At 36.8% G+C, this 18,350-nt stretch overlaps 1 protein-coding gene across 5 annotated transcripts in view; it reads right to left on the reverse strand.

Annotated features, from left to right (window-relative positions):
* LOC114641433 (TIAM Rac1 associated GEF 1) overlaps positions 1–18,350 on the reverse strand; it is a 471,138-nt gene that overhangs the window by 340,918 nt on the left and 111,870 nt on the right. The gene's annotated exons all lie outside the window — the stretch shown is intronic.

Here is an 18,350-nt window from a genome sequence, read left to right on the forward strand (position 1 = left end):
TGTAACCTGCTCTCCATGTGTTTGTCCCTGTTCTTTAACCTCTTTATGACGTTTTACTTTGTTTCCTACTTTGACGGTTCGTAGTCTCTCCCGTTTTGCTCTGGTGGGGGGGGGGGGGGTGTGGGGGGGTTTGTGTGGCGCCTGCGCATGTGCGTAGTCTCTCCCGTGGGGGCTTTGTGTGGCACTTGCGCACTATGTCTTTTGTGGGGCTTTGTGTGGCACTTGCGCACTATGTCTTTTGCGTCCACGGGCAGGTCCCCGCGTCCATATCCGGTTTACCATTCTTGTTTAGTAATATGGATTGCTACTTCTGCCTTTATACTTCCTATAAAGATATATTCTACTGCTCCAAACAAACACCTCCCAAACCCATCAAAAGATACAAAAATTTTCTTTCCTTCCCACTAACACTGAAACAGGAGTTCTCACATAGAACCCCTCAGAAAATGCATATTATTGCAATATTGCCGAACTGCAGCAAAACATTGAAGTTGCTGGATTTAGAAAATATAATTTAGGTATGTTTTAATCATGAACCTTCTCACACCTCTAGGATCCTGGGTTTGAACCTCAGTCTCAGATCTACATGTGTGGAGTTTACACATTCTCCCCACATCTGGATGTGTTTGCCACCATGTGCCCTGATCTTCCTTACATATCACAAATATGTGCATGCAATTTTAACTGAAGCTTCTAAATTGTGATCAAGTGTGAGTTTACCCTGTAGTGGCTGTCAAGGATTGGCTCTTGCTTTGTGCACCGTATAATTCAAAATTGGACAAAGACATTCAAGAATCAAAATATGGATAGAAACATACAATAGGTAATTAACTGCATTAATTATTCCACTGCAGCCCACTATCAATTTAAAGAACACTTAGACACATTCAGAAAAAAACACATGATTCTAAAGGTCAAGATACCAAGTTCAATGATTTAATTGCTGTCGGCTAAGTACTGTTAAGTACAAACTGTTTTGTTGAATGGTATGTTAGGCTGGGCCTATGAAGGTAGCTCATCAGCTTGCTTTCAGTTGAGTACTACTATTCATCACATGACAAATGAGAAACACTGTGCAACATTTTGGCAGTGCTGAAAGCTCCCACTGACTCTCATTCTGTAAAATCATATTATTTCCATGGAGTTAAAAAAAGCTGATAGTACAGCTCAATCATAGCAGATCAACGGTAGCATCAAAGAATGGCACTATGTTACATTTATTCTACATCTTCATTCTAACTATGAAGCTAGGCACTAAAAGTAAAAAAGTGCACCAATTTCAATTTCTGCATTATTATCATTTTACAGCATACAGTGATTACAGTATTATTCAATAAATCTATGTCTCATCAGGGAAAAACAAGAGATTATGGAAAATAAATGAAGCAAAATGCTAGGGACATGGTAGCAGAAGTGTTTAAAAGATAGAAGAAAACTGTCAAATTAAGAAGCACATTATATGGTAAAAATATATTATGGAAAGACTGTGACCCCAGAGTATTGATTATTTCTATTATTGTCAATATTGTTAGTGGAAACAATAGTAAAAGCACCAAGTTTGTCTTTAATATTGCTTCTATATTTGTATAAGTAGAGTATTTTCATATTATAAACCTCTTTAATTTAGTGTGAAAATAAAAGATCTCAAGATTGAGAAAGACCTATGTTTTGCTAGAGAGCAACAGGTGTTTAGTTGTTCAGTTGTAAGTAGAAGGTGGCACTGGCAGATGCTCAGGCTGACCTCAAACCTATTCACAGCTCTATCAACAAGTCATTCAACAGATAGGACTAAAGGCAAAAACCGATCACAGGAATTCTAGAAGAATAAAAAGCTTCTGTTGTCACAATATAGATGACTAAAAAAATTAAGAATAGAAAATGAAAACAACTGTGCAGTTCTTTGATTGTTGATTTTTATTTCTGGACTGGCTGAGTTTAGGTATCCTAGGAGCCTATTAAACTGTTAATTTCCTTTAATTTTTCTGAAATAAAGCCATCTAAACCAAACTGATAACCAAACTATCAAACAAAGAAATGCCAAGATCACCCACCAAAATATCCAAAATAAATGCTTACTTTTTTGTCTTTTAGAATTTTAGTTTCATTTATCCCTGTAACATATTTTCCTCTACTTTTCTCTCTGTAGATCTGATTTTCTGTACTATATTTTTTCTCATACTAAATACAAAATATTTATTCACTTTCTTCTCTAAGCATGCAAAAGATAATCTTTCACTATAATCTCTTCAACTTCTTAGGGTTCTGCACAAGTAACACATATTTTACTCTAATCACTTCAGTTCCTTATCCTATCAAAGAACTAGAAATGTCCTTCATTTTCTGTATAAACATTTCCTCTTTTCCTTCTAAAGTAGCAGATTTTTTGCATTTCTTTACACAGAGTTCTTGCTTGCAATTAAACTTCTAGATTTTCACTTTTTTTCAACAAATGCTTCATGTCTTGTCACTAAACTTTAGACTGTTCTTTGGTTTTTGTTTCCAATAAACACTTTCTTTATGCTAAGCTTTAGATCAGGGGTCTCCAACTCCATTCCTGGAGAGCTACTGTGGGCTGCAAGTTTTCATTCTAACTCTTTTCTTAATTAGTGATCAGTCTTTGCTGCTAATTAACTCTTTGCCTTAATTTTAATTGATGCACAACTTAAGACTCAGGCCCATGCATACACCCAAGTCAGAATGATACATATGTGAAAAAATTCAAAGCATGCTTGATCAGAAGTGAGAAAGTGGCCGCAAGCACTAAGAGGGACTGACATAAGCAGAGTGTCTTTAGATGTCTATAGAACTTCGCAGGTTGAGAAAGCAGAAGTATTTTATGAAAATTACAATAACAGAGCCATACATTTTATATCAAGCAGCAAACAAACCAGAGCTGGAAAGCCTCTTGACACTTTCAGACACAGTGATCAAGCTTTAGAACATTTCCATTGTCACATCCTTGGCCACAACTGCATTTATCTTACAGTTAGCAAAGATATTCTAGCTGAATGCTGGTGTGTTTAAAATGGGCTTGACGTTACCTCAGTCATTATGTCTACTGCTGTTTATTACCACGACATTTTTGCATAGCAATTTTGTCAGTGTTTGCTCAGATAATGTTTAGAGATTTGCATGTTTTTCTGATGTGCTTGTTTATATCCATTTGCATTTCAATATTTCTAAATATGTGTCCTAATGCTCCATTTGTCTAACTTACATGAATCAATTACTTTACAATATCACCAGATACCATCCTGTGACCTTCATTCCAGACCTCCATGATTATTAGCATCTCACAAAGAAAATATGGCTTAGCAACAAGTGCTTAACTGAATGTAGATGGGAATCCATTGAAGGGGGAAAATTTAGTAATATGACATGAACAGAAGAGACAAATATATACTTAATTGGTTTTAAGTGAATATATTAAGTCAAACCCACACAAAACAATCTAGATTTAATAGAAATACTTTTGCAATACTGTATCTTGTACTTGGTTTTGTTTTTACAAAAAGGGTTTAATTATAATGAGGATATTGTAATCTGTGGTAGGTGCGGCAACGTGCTATCAGTGCATGCTTTCAACCTATACCCCTGTAGTAAATTCTAGCTCAGCTAGCAAACTTTCATTACCAGCTCAGAAACTCAGGTAACTTATGACAGCATATTTTGTACACATACTTGTATTTTCAACTTTTAGTCTACCAATTTAATAAAGGAATATTACAATACTATTTTTCTAGAATCCATATTACTAACCGAGAATGGTAAACCGGAAGGCACAGACGCAGGTCTCTCGCTAAACCGGAAGGCACAGACGCAGGTACACGGCGATGGACCCAGGAGACATAGTGCGCAGGCGCAGAACACACAAACACGAGACCAGATGGAGGAGTACGGAAGCGTACACGCCCACACTACACGACATAGTACGGAAGGTGCAGGCGCCTACAACGCACGTCTAAAACACCGCAGCCACAAAAACGAAAGAGCTCAACTAACGTAAACCCGAGATAGTACGGAAGGCGCAGGCGTCACCGCCATATTGTGAGTGGAACTACTGCGGAGTGAAGTTAGGAAGTTAGGAATAATGTGCTGCTTGGGATTGTACAAACCGCTGAATGCTTTACACCAAATTCAAACACAATACAGCTCAACTAACACACGGCCCCAGAGAACGGCCATAGAACAAACAAACACAACAGGATTCGGCACCCCGCCCAAAGTCAAACTGGAGAGAGTATGGATGCCGCAAACGTCCACACTACACAGCATAGTGAAACCCGAGATAGTACGGAAGGCGCAGGCGTCACCGCCATATTGTGAGTGGCACTACTGCGGAGTGAAGTTAGGAATAATGTGCTGCTTGGGATTGTACAAACCGCTGAACACTTTACACCAAATTCAAACACAATACAGCTCAACGATACAAACACGAACCCACCTGGATAAGATCAATGAACGCAGGCGCCTACAATGCGTGTCTGAAACTGCGGAGGCAAAGCAGGCACAGGTTCAAAACGAACGAGCTCGACTGACGGATACACAAACACGAGCCCGCCTGGATAAAATCAATGAACGCAGGTGCCTACAACGCGCGTCTGAAATGCCACAAGCAAAGCGGGCACGGCTCCAAAACGAACGAGCTAGACTAATGTATTTCAGGATACCCAACGCCAGGGGTAGGCGAGCGAAGCAAGCAGGGGGCAGAGCCCCCTTGTAGTATAATATTGTCCTTCCTAGAATGACTGAATAAATAGGACATTCAAATTGTGGCCATAATTAAATCCCTAAAGTTTAGACATTTTATTACCACAATAAATGTAGATAAATGTTAGAATGGACCCAATGTTCTACATTATACTATTTGTTACTAGGCCATAAGAGGGACTTGGGTCTCTTCCTTAGTTAGGAAGGAATATGAGAGTAGGTCACTACTGGACAGTGTTTGGTAGTTTTCGCTCATTGATTTAATAAATAAATGTGCTTATGCCCATCAATATCAAGACTGTCAATACAGGCAAAAGAAAATGATACTAACAATCGAAAGCTTTACCTATTCGGCGTGCAAATTATTACCGCATTTTTCAAAATTAAAAAAAAAGTATTTTACATGTTTTTCTCAAGTCTTCTCAATTTTAAATAAGAAGTCAGGTTTAACCTATAAACCCAAAGATAATTAATTAAGTTTTAAACCCTAAGCACAACACTGAAAACAATGCAATATATTCTTTTATGAAATCAAGCATCTTTTATATAGTGTCTTTCCACAGTGTAACTCATTTAACACTTAAAACTCTTGATGGTTGCATGCTAATATCCATCCATCCATTCTCTTCCGCTTATCCGAGGTCAGGTCGCCGGGGCAGCAGCTTGAGCAGAGATGCCCAGACTTCCCTCTCCCCGGCCACTTCTACTAGCTCTTCCGGAGGAATCCCAAGGTGTTCCCTGGCCAGCCGAGAGACATAGTCCCTCCAGCGTGTCCTGGGTCTTCCCCGGGGCCTCCTCCCGGTTAGACATGCCCGGAACACCTCACCACGGAGGCGTCCAGGAGGCATCCTGATCAGATGCCCGAGCCACCTCATCTGACTCCTTTCAATGCGGAGGAGCAGCGGCTCTACTCATTTCAGCCACTTGTATTCGCGATCTCATTCTTTCAGTCACTACCCATTGTGCCATGACCATAGGTGAGGGTAGGAACATAGATCGACTGGTAAACTGAGAGCTTCACCTTGCAGCTCAGCTCCTTTTTCACCACGACAGACCGATGCAGAGCCCGCATTACTGCAGATGCCGCACCGATCCGCCTGTCGATCTCATGCTCCATTCTTCCCTCACTCGTGAACAAGGTCCCGAGATACTTGAACTCCTCCACTTGGGGCAGGATCTCGCTACCAACCCTGAGAGGGCACTCCACCCTTTTCCGGCTGAGGACCATGGTCTCGGATTTGGAGATGCTAATTCCCATCCCAGCCGCTTCACACTCGGCTGCAAACCGATCCAGAGAGAGCTGAAGATCACGGCCTGATGAAGCAAACGGGACAACATCATCTGCTAAAAGCAGTGACCCAATCCTGAGTCCACCAAACCGGACCCCCTCAATGCCCTGGCTGCGCCTAGAAATTCTGTCCATAAAAGTTATGAAGCATGCTAATATTTACACAGTAAATCAGAGCCTTCTAGTTTAACGTTCACTTTCATTCATGTATTAGGCTAAACTGTCTATGAAACAAAAGCTTTCCATAATTTTCAGTTTTCTCATGAACATGCATTTCTTAAGTTTGATGTATATACGAAAATGGTTAAAATAATGGCTGGTTAACAGTTACTCCATAAAATTAAGACTTCACTTTGCATCACATTCTGTGAAAATAATTAAACCAACATAACGGTCTTATGTAAATCGTTAATAGTTTTTAATGCACATAAACATTCGTATCACTTATTTAATCACAAATAATTATTCAAAAACGTTCCACTACATTTTGCAGCTAACTCCTGCTGCATATCTATAGGGCTGATAAGTACTAATAACATTAATTCACAATAAAGAGGTGAGTGGTATGCATGTAAGGAAAACACTGAGTACGCTGAACATCTCCTAAAAACAGTGCTTAATTTAATTTTAAAAGACAGAGGTATCACAGGTTACTAATGAGATATGAATCATAATAAACATGATTAGAATGTTTTAAAGAAATCATGTTACAATACACTTGCAATAAAAAGTAAAAGAACGAGCATTGGTTTTGCTTTAAAAACACCTCCATCCGTCCCTTTCTTTGTACCTGGTTTCCTCAATTCAGGATCACCATATGTTTCAGTAAATATTACATTATGAATTTATGTACTGTAGTAAAACATAAAAGTTATTACTAATACTAAGAGGAATTGTGTCTATCAGTGGTGACATATTCTTGAACTGGTTTACTATTTTTCTGAATGTATATGCTTCAATATAGTTTTATTAAATCACTAATTTTCTAACAAAAGTTAACATTTCAACCTCTCCATTTCTGGTTGCCATTCTCTTATTATGTTATATGTTGGCCAAATTCTCTAGATGTTCTTATCTATAATCTTAGCAAGTTCCCAAATGATAGTGAGACTGAGGACTCCCTGGTGCCCTCACTGAGGTGGAAAATGGGTTTTGGGAAAAACAGCAACAAAGTACTTTAGCCCCCTCCCTACAAATGTGCCCCTGTAAAGACTTGTCCTTAACAGTCTGTTTGATTCATAGGTGTTCTCTTCCTCTTGTATCCATCCATCCATTATCCAACCTGCTATATCCTAACTACAGGGTAATGGGGGTCTGCTGGAGGCAATCCCAGCTGACACAGGGCGCAAGGCAGTAAACAAACCCCAGGCAGGGCACCAGCCCACCTCAGGGCGCGCGCGTGCGCACACACACACACAGACACACACACACACCAAGCACACACTAGGGACAATTTAGAATCACCAATGCACCTAACCTGCATGTCTTTGGACTGCGGGAGGAAACCGGAGTACCCAGAGAAACCCCACGGAGACACGGGGAGAAAACGCAAACTCCACGCAGGGAGGACCCAGGAAGCGACCGTGCCTTCATCTTGCATACTGAGCAAATTTTTATCAAATCCTCTGGATCCTGAATTGATGCCTCAAAAACAATGCAGTCTTAATACCATGAGATCTTAAAACATTCAGTATTGGATACCCAGTGCAAATATTATTCAGTACTGTTAAGGTCTATAGAAAGATAACAATTATTCTCAGTAAATAAGGGAGAAAAGTACTAAACATTTTAAGCACTCAGGTGCAACATAGGCATAAATTACATTTTTATTTAAAATAACTGAAGGAAAAAAAGAAGCGAAATGGAGGAGGTTAGAAATAAAGCACCAATCCTGAAAGTGCAGACTGAATATTAAATGAACATTTTTCTTGAAACTTTAAAAGTGAGTTTTAGGAGTAAGAAGATCAGGTAATGGTGGCCTCCAAACATTAATAGAGTAAGAAGAAAGTCACACGACAGGATCAAGTGTTTTCTCTATAGCAAAAGGAATCTCCATAATACAAGTTGAGTGTTCTTTTAGTTTGTTATGATTAATAGGTTCAGTCAGGTAGACATTTTACAGAGCCTAATTCTAAAGAGTCTAACATTAAAGCATTTTTTTTTTGTATTCTAACTTGTACAATAAAATCAAATAAAGCCGAGTATGAAGGACGATTACACTTTCTTAATTGCCATAACTTAACTTTTTTTGTTGCCATACATATACCAATACAATTTCAGATTAATTAGACCTAGTGTTGGAGACAATGTAATGATGTATTTTGAAATTTTTTTTAAATGGTTACACTACCATTTCAGCTGACATTCATTGAACTGCACATACAGCATATTACAAAACTTTAGCATTAGCTGCTTTACTGTAATGGATTTTATACGCTGTAAAGACATGTTTGTCAAGAACACACTGCTCTCTAGTGGAAAAATATTTAAAAATCTACCGAAAGCTAGTCTACATTATCTTTCTAATGGATTAAAATTGGCAGCATTAAAATAACATTGAAAGTCTGACTATAAATAATTTAACTATTGTTTACATAACAAAACAGCAATTGATCCATGAGGTATTAAATGCATTTAGCTATTGTGCAAACATGCTCTCTATTACAACAGCCGCTGTAAACATTTTGTTGTTCTTTGAGCAATTCTCCCAAAAGCAAAAGTTTAAATAAGCATATTTTTCATGTAAAAAAATTCACCAGATAGTAGCTGTGAACTAAATAAACAATTAAGATGAGTGATGCACCAACAATGTAACTACAAAATATAAGCATATATTCATGTCAATTAATCTTTATTTTTACCCAGTGTCCTTTCAAAGAACACAGAATCTAACAGCAGAAAGAGACCCAGAAACAACCAACATCATTATATACCACTAAATGCTTAACTTTCTTTTAGGTTTGTTAGCAAAGCAGCATTTCCGCTTATTAAATGACTTTTTTCTTTTAAAATAAACAAATATAGCACTGAATAATGTTAACAATCAATATACAAGTAATTATATATATTCTAGGAGATTTTGATGATTTTTTTCCTAAAAATTTTACAGACCAGTCAGGCAGTAAGTATACTTTATTGAAACCCAAACAGACCAGATCATAAAAGATTTGTATTATTATCACTTTTCATTTTTTGAAAAGTGATGTAGACTAATAAAAAGATTCATTCTTTGACAGGTCTTTAGAAGGTTGATTGAAATGAGAAAGAAAAAACACAACCAGGCTAAACACACTTCAGTCACTCAGAATTACTATTTTTATTATCAAAAATTGGATTACAGGTTTTTCATTTTAAAAATCAATTGCATGGAAAAATAAAAAAAATGAAAATCTTTCTACCAAAAAGAAGGATACCAAAAAAATAATAAGCATGTCATACAGATGTTTTGGTTGATGGACACTACAGTGCTGTGTAGCCATCAGGGCCTGCTGCTTTCCCACTCTGTACCAAATTTATGAGGTTTGCCAAGTTTAGAACATTAGAACACTCTAGAACAGGCCATTCAGCCCAACAAAGCTTACCAGTCCTATCCACTTATATCTTCCAAAAAAACATCAAGTTGAGTTTTGAAAGTCCATAAAGTCTTACTGTCTACCACACTACTCGGTAGCTTATTCCAAGTGTCTATCGTTCTTTGTGTAAAGAAAAAAAGAGAAAAAGTTCTCCTGTACTTAGAGTATTGAGCTATAGTACTGTATTTGTATTGTATCATGAAACTCCTTAGATTATGTCTCATCCCCTTTAAACAGAGTAGAGTATAAGGAAGTACAGTACTCTTTAAATTTGCAAGTTATATTTTTATGGTCCATGACCTTATCTCCAGTTGCGTTGGCAATTTTTGTAACTTGCAAGTGAACGTCCTGCTTGTGAATCTGTTGAGCTAAAATCTTAACTGTCCCTCTGTAATAAAAAAGGTTTTCTCTGTAACAGGAGAAGGGATGAAATAAAGGAGTAAGAGGGGGGGTTGCTCGCTTCAGTGCAAAACCAGCTACAAAGATTGGAATGTTTGGGATGATAGCGAAAGAATGTGCAAAAACTTGCTTCTCATAAAGAGTTTCAGAATGTTATGGGAATACAGTCAAGGCCATGTACTTGTTTTTCACTTCGAGGGGCTTCATTGAAGGGCAACGCTTGTTATTGTGTGTCTTCTGATACTAGGCACCATCTCAGTGAGGGCCAAGTAGAAGAAAAACAATAAGATGTCCCGTGGGAAGAAGGTGTGCAGAAACTGATCACTTCTGTATACACTGCTTACACGTAAGCCATTTTGGGTAAGGACACTCAATTAGTATATAAGGGAAGGTTCCGCCCTCAGTTTCTTCGGAAGCTCAACCGTGGGGAACGTGCACACCGCCCGGTATTGGACCAGGCTCACGAGTTGATCCTCTGACGAGACTGACACGCGGGCTCCCTCAGTCTACTGGTCTAGGATGATGGCTCTGGGTCTTTTGATATTACTGTAAGTATAGTATAATTCACATATCTGTATTACTGTAAGTCAATAGTATAAATCATATATCTTTATATATATTACTGTAAGTCAATAGTACAATTCCTATATCTGCATGTATATTGCTATTATATTGTATGTAACTGATATTATATTTGAACAAGTAAACAATTGAAGTATTGGACCTTTCCTCTCTGATTCTTGCCTGCTTATTTTCTGTTAAAACCTTGGAACCATTTTCCCAAACTAAAACACCCTCCATGTTCATAATAATCATGTCACAATTTAAAAAGGAGCTGTTCAACTGCAAGATAATAGGAACTTGATCGGAAATAACAATAGCATTGTACAACATTTGATAGTAGGCAATAAATTATTATCAATGAAGAAGTAATCAGTTCTTGAGTAGCTATGATGTACTGGTGAGAAAAAGGAATATTCTCTTGAATTTGGATTTAAGAATATCCATGTGTCTGATAAATTATGATCTATACCGGTTTGATTGTCTTTGTAGTATTAGCTGTTATCATCACTGTAGTTGAAGATCTATAAATGGTCTGGCTTTAAATACAATTAAAATCACCAGTCATTTTACTTTTATGAAAGATTATATTGGCTTATACATTTTGTATAAAATCTCTATATATTTATCAAAATTACTTTAGAGTTGAATAAATTACTCATCCACTTGACATAGCACACTTCAGGATCAAACACTACGAATGGAATTGCTTCATGTATTAAAATTCCCACAACACTAGTTTTCTTTATATAGCTGGAGTGAAAAATATGGTCGATTCAGTGAAAGCAGTCAGAACTGGTCATTATTTATTAAGTGAGTCTCCTGTAAAAAAAACTATCTTAGCCATTAAGTCTTTAGACTTTTTTCTCTTTAGATTGTGATTGAGGCTTTTGATGTTCCAGATTATAAAGTTTAATGTTTTGAGAATTACTGTTTCTGAATGTTTCAGAACATATTGTAATCTTAAGTAAAAGTAGCATGTTATTTCAACATTTAGCTTTAAAACTGATTTCATATGGTTACTGGCGAGTATTAAGGCTAACGAGGTTGTCATTATGTTGGCAGTTACAATTATCAGGGTAAAAAGAACAGATAAATATTAACTTGCTCTCTTTCCCTTCCTTCCCAAGAGAGGCTAGAACATACCTTATAGAGTCACAATCCTCTGACATGCCAAGAGACAGGGCACACCCAAAACAAAAAGAGACCTCCTGGCAGCAGTGAAGTAAGGATTAAACTGAGATATCCTATAATAGGACAATCTAAATACAATAAACCTAGGGTAACGTGTTAAACAGTCTCCTGTTTATATAAAAAAAGAGAGAGAGAAAGGGGCAACATGTTAACACAATTCACCTTTATTTTCTCTTTGGTCTTTTATAAACATCCTTTGGTTTTGACAACTGTTCATGGCTATCTTAAAGAAAATCTGTAATGTTTACTAACAAACTAATAACAGTCAGTCACTCTCAAAACCTCTTGCTCCAATTCAGCATAGCAGGGAGCAACAGCCTATACTAGCAGAACTGGGCAAAACTCAGGACTAAGGTATGGACAGGGTTCCAGTTTGTCACAAGGTCCACTTGCACACATACTCACACGTGCACTGGGACCATTTAACCACACCTACATGATTTTGAGAATACAGGAAGACAACTGGAGTACTGAGATGAACAGCAGAGAGACACATGGAACCCATGCAGACAATCAGGTGATGGATTTTAACGTAGCATGCGGGATCTGTAAAGTGGCAGGGTCAATCACTGTGTACTACTGTGCCACCTAAGCTACATATATGTTAACTGTATTTCATCTAAATATCCCAAATTTCTTAAATTAAGTACATTCACACTTACAGCCTTATGACTTTTCAACAGTCCTAAAGCAAAGAAAATTATAGTCTGTCAAGAAAAACAGTATAGTAAGAATGATAAAAATACTTATTTTTCTTATCATCTTTATATATAATCTTCATTTGGATCTTGATCTTTGTTTGTCCGCGAATTCATTGCCTTGTATGGTGTTCCTGCTGTGTTCAGTAGAGGGCAGTAGTGATGGAGGAGGAGAGGAAGTGAGGGGGAGGATCGTTGGATGAGGTTGGAGTGTGGTGATTAAAGAGGATTGAACTAAAGGAGACTATGTGCTGTTTGTACTGGCTGAATACACAACACCTTGGTTGTTACTTTTGTTTACAAACACTGTCGATAGCACTCTTTGTGTTTAGATCTGGCGTCGACACCGTGCTTTGTGTTTAGATCTGGCGTCGACACCTGCTTCGTTGTCGAAACTGTGGCTTTTTGTGTTTCTATCGACCGTTGTTGGCTGCACTTCGTCCAAATCGAATGTTCACCCACTTCTTGGAGTCGGCAGTCAGAGTATATAAGTCGGGCACACTTCTGTGATTTTCCATCAGTCGGCGTTTGGAGTTCAATAAAGAAGCATTGCTTCTTCCTTACTCTTTGGATTGCCACAAAGCAACCTGCAAGATTGGAGAAAGGTTGAGAAGAGATTGTGACAGGAAAATGACAGCGTCATGAAAACGAGACGGACTGTGAACGGAGAGAAGCAGAAATGCTCCTCCACCACCACATAATTACTATTCGGACAGTGATTCCGAGTAAGCCGTTCCTATCGAATCAATGTCCAAGGGTTTTGTTTTCTAATTTTGTTTCCCTTATAAAAAATCATAATGCTGTGCGACGAAGGGCCCAGTTCACGACTGGCAGCCGCGTTTAAAAAGGGAGCCCTTCACAGACAACTTTAACACGCGCAACATAGATGGGCGCACATGTCTAGTTTTTTTTAATTTTGTAGATTGATTTGTATTACTCTGCTTACGTAGATTTTTCCATAGCAAGTCTGGCTTTTTGGCTAAATATGAGTGGAAATCTCTATATACAAAATAAAAGATTTATTTATTTAAAGTTAAAATAACAGAAATAAATTATTTTGGATTTAGATTGGATGATATCTTAACCTACTCAAAATGTTATAAAACTATTGTAAACATCAGAAAGAATACTTTCTAATGTTTGTTAAAGTTAAAATAACAGAAATAAATTATTTTAAAGATTGGATGATAACTTAAATCTACTCAAAATGTTATAAAACTATTGCAAACATCAGAAAGAATACTTTATGACATTTAAAACATGCCTAAAAGATTAACATCAAAGTGCTTTTCAAACTATAGGTTTTTTGACTCCCACGTGAGTCTGAAATCATCCCTTGTGTTAAATTTAAGATGGGATCACCCCTTTCCTAATCTGAATTTAAAGCCCTGATTTGACACATTTCTTTTCAAATTAAACAACTTCCTTTGATTTATTTGCAGAAATATACCTGAATGAAGTTATTTTATACTTGACAAAAAAAATAATACTAAAGCCTTGATTTCTTTTTTTAATTTTGACGAACAAAATAATACTAGAAAGATTATTACAAACTTTTTCACTGGTTAAGGTACTTAAATGTTTGCTGTATATTTAAATACAGATGTTAAATTGTGTGTCAAGTGACATGGTATGATAACAAATTCCTGTTTTTCTGTTCAAAGAACCAAGCCTTCAAAGTATTTCTCAAATTTGTAAATATCAATTGCTATTTTATGCTTCATATTTGCATGACTACAAATACACAGATAGCAAAGGAACACTACAGCAATTATCAAGAAAATGTTCACTTTGTTTCTTCGTTATTTTCAAATATAACATTGTGTTGTAAAATCGTTTCTAATTTGAAAGACACCTTGTGATTAGCTTCTGCAGATTCTAATTTGGATATAGGCTAGGATACCACAAACTGCATTTTGTTGGATGTTGATATTTTTTCCATATTAATTTAAAGTTACTTTGCATATAATTCTTAAAGCCTTTCAAAAATGTAATAATATGCAATTTAAAGTTAGCTCACTAAATCAAACAAATGTGACATGTCTGAATGGTCATCCCACAACACTAGTGAGTATAACAAAATACAGAGTGATGCAACCAATCCGGAAAACATGACAAGATGTCTCTGTTGAGATAGAGAAAAAAAGTCACCCAAAATCTTTTATACAGTGGGGCAAAAAAGTATTTAGTCAGCCACCAATTGTGCAAGTTCTCCCACTTAAAAAGATGAGAGAGGCCTGTAATTTTCATCATAGGTATACCTCAACTATGAGAGACAAAATGAGAAAAAAAAATCCAGAAAATCACATTGTCTGATTTTTGAAGAATTTATTTGCAAATTATGGTGGAAAAAAAGTATTTGGTCAATAACAAAAGTTCATCTCAGTACTTTGTTATATACCCTCTGTTGGCAATGACAGAGGTCAAACGTTTTCTGTAAGTCTTCACAAGGTTTTCACACACTGTTGCTGGTATTTTGGCCCATTCCTCCATGCAGATCTCCTCTAGAGCAGTGATGTTTTGGGGCTGTCACTGGGCAACACGGACTTTCAACTCCCTCCAAAGATTTTCTATGGGGTTGAGATCTGGAGACTGGCTAGGCCACTCCAGGACCTTGAAATGCTTCTTACGAAGCCACTCCTTCATTACCCGGGCAGTGTGTTTGGGATCATTGTCATGCTGAAAGACCCAGCCATGTTTCATCTTCAATGCCCTTGCTGATGGAAGGAGGTTTTCACTCAAAATCTGACGATACATGGGCCTATTCATTCTTTCCTTTACACGGATCAGTCGTCCTGGTCCCTTTGCAGAAAAACAGCCCCAAAGCATGATGTTTCAGTAGGTATGGTGTTCTTTGGATGCAACTCAGCATTCTTTCTCCTCCAAACACGACGAGTAGAGTTTTTACCAAAAAGTTCTATTTTGGTTTCATTCCTCTTCTGGATCATCCAAATGCTCTCTAGCAAACTTCAGACGGGCCTGCACATGTACTGGCTTAAGCAGGGGGACACATCTGGCACTGCAGAATTTGAGTCCCTGGCAACGTAGTGTGTTACTGATGGTAGCCTTTGTTACTTTGGTCCCAGCTCTCTGCAGGTCATTCACTAGGTCCCCCCGTGTGGTTCTGGGATTTTTGCTCACCGTTCTTGTGATCATTTTGAACCCACGGAGTGAGATCTTGCGTGGAGCCCCAGATCGAGGGAGAGTATCAGTGGTCTTGTATGTCTTCCATTTTCTAATAATTGCTCCCACAGTTGATTTCTTCACACCAAGCTGTTACCTATTGCAGATTCAGTCCTCCCAGCCTGGTGCAGGTCTACAATTTTGTTTCTGGTGTCCTTTGACAGCTCTTTGGTCTTGGCCATAGTGGAGTTTGGAGTGTGACTGTTTGAGGTTGTGGACAGGTGTCTTTTATATTGATAACGAGTTCAAACTGGTGCCATTAATACAGGTAACGAGTGGAGGACAGAGGAGCCTCTTACAGAAGAAGTTACAGGTCTGTGAGAGCCAGAAATTTTGCTTGTTTGTAGGTGACCAAATACTTATTTTCCACCATAATTTGCAAATAAATTCTTTAAAAATCAGACAATGTGATTTTTCTGGATTTTTTTTCTCATTTTGTCTCTCATAGTTGAGGTATACCTATGATGAAAATTACAGGCGTCTCTCATCTTTTTAAGTGGGAGAACTTGCACAATTGGTGGCTGACTAAATACTTTTTTGCCCCACTGTATCTACTTTCTTGACACACTTTACCAGCAGTCAGGAACATGAAGATCCGAAGCTCATTTTGATAGAAACAGGTGCAAAGAAAGACCGATCCATGAACAGGAAACCAGTTCAACTTTGGGTACAATGATAAATACACCCACACTCTCTCAATAAAAATCTGAATATACTAATGAATACAAATTATTTAATTTTATATAACTGATCAATAAACAAAAAGTTACAGCATGTCTAGCTGCATTGTGTCACTGCTAACTGCAGAGGCCCTTATGCCAGCTAAGAAAAACACAAGTCTCTACAGGTGTTAAAAATGGGCATGAGTATATAATTCAGACAAACGAGCAACAAGAAAACAACCTGAAAATGAGACAAAAAGAACTCAAAAGCATTATCAGATATGTGCAAACATTAAATGAAAAAATATAGAAAGGTGAAGAAAAATGAAAAAATATTAAGTCTTAAAGAGTGGAGGAAACAACAAATGTATGCTTAGAAGAACAATAAGAAAATGATGTCAATGATAGTGCTATGAAGGAGAGTCAGGTGGCAATGTCAACGCTGAAACAGATTGTGGGAGAATGAGCCCCAGGTAAGGTGGAAATCATTACACATGACTCAAATATTCTGTAACTTAAATTCTCTAAAGATCTTCTCATTTATTTTTTCAGTTATGGCTGTATGAATAAAGATTTTAAACATCTATACATTTCATTTTGTGCACTTTGCTGCCTCTAGTGAAAAAGAAAAGAAAATGCAACACAAAGTGATTTTTGAATATTTTTGTTGTACAGTTAATGTAACAGTTCTGGTACACACAGAAACTGGGAGGCTAAGATGCAGTCAGCCTGAAATTACACACATGGAGTTCACTGGTGCAGCTTAAAAGCTGTCCAATCCACAGAGCACTGTTCTACCTTATTGCTCACTGAGATGAGGCAGCTTCTTTGTAATCAGAAGGCCTCTATTTCACCAATGGCAGGGATCATTTAGCCACAAAACCACAGAGCACATTCCTCAGCAGAGACAAGTAGGAAAAAATAAAAAACTGCATTCACAAAACTAAATTCCTGATATTTGTGTAATCGTCGGAACTACTGGTATTTTGTACAATTTTTGCAAGCATTTCAAACAAGCAGCAGTCTAAATTAAATGTCAAGATTTGTTTATTTCATACGGTTCCACTTATATGTTCTGGGCATATGTTATATGACTCTATTTCCAACAAAGAAACTGAAAATAAATAAATAGTTTTACTATCAGTAAAATCTAATGTATTTTGAGTTAAACCAATACAAAAATATAAATATATATATATATATATATAAATATATATATATATATATATATATATATATATATAATCTCAGTGTACTTCCACTCTATGTTAATTTTCAAAAACATTGTATTATTGAAGCTAGGAAAGATAGACAGAAAGACAGAACTTTACCTGTTCCAAGGTAAAATCGATCAAATGAGTAAATTGTACTGAAATAATATACATCATTTCATTTTCAAGTATACATTTAAGATATTGGAATCAAAGTTTTTAAACTGCTCTTTTTAAGGTCAGTGAGAATGTAATAAAGTCTCTAGAATGTATAATTACAAGCTGGCTATTATTTTATTTATTTTAAATGTAACAGTGTGGTGTGCTGTCAACTGTCATTGACCACAAAATATTATATTAACTTGATAAATTTCAGTTGTTTGGTTTTCTGAACTATTACTAAACAAAAAACAAAAACAAAAAATTCTTATAAATTATTAATGTAATACTAGGAACTGTATTTAAGTACTCAGTACACTACCAAAACTTAACGTTACTCTCTTCCTATGATAAAAAGTATATAAAATTCATTGCACAATAGTAACTATGGAAAATAAAAATTTATGTTCTAGCATAAATAGACAAAAGTAATTAACAGCTTCTAGAAGCATTAGATTTAGCATAAATTAGAATATCAAGCAAATAAGATATGTTAAGCAAATAGTTAAATAAAATAAAAAACTAGTCATATTGCATTTCTAGTTAAGCTTGAAGCAAAATTACCAATACTGGGAAAGCAATGACAGAATAGAAAGAGAATGACACACAGAAACTATCGAGGACAAAAGATGAATATGAACACCTGCTGTTGGAAGGCCAGAAAGCAAGGAATGATGAAATACAGAAAAATGGTCATGGTAGGCACATGAGAA

This window comes from Erpetoichthys calabaricus, chromosome 4 (genome assembly GCF_900747795.2).
Source record: "Erpetoichthys calabaricus chromosome 4, fErpCal1.3, whole genome shotgun sequence".
Taxonomy (NCBI): domain Eukaryota; kingdom Metazoa; phylum Chordata; class Cladistia; order Polypteriformes; family Polypteridae; genus Erpetoichthys; species Erpetoichthys calabaricus.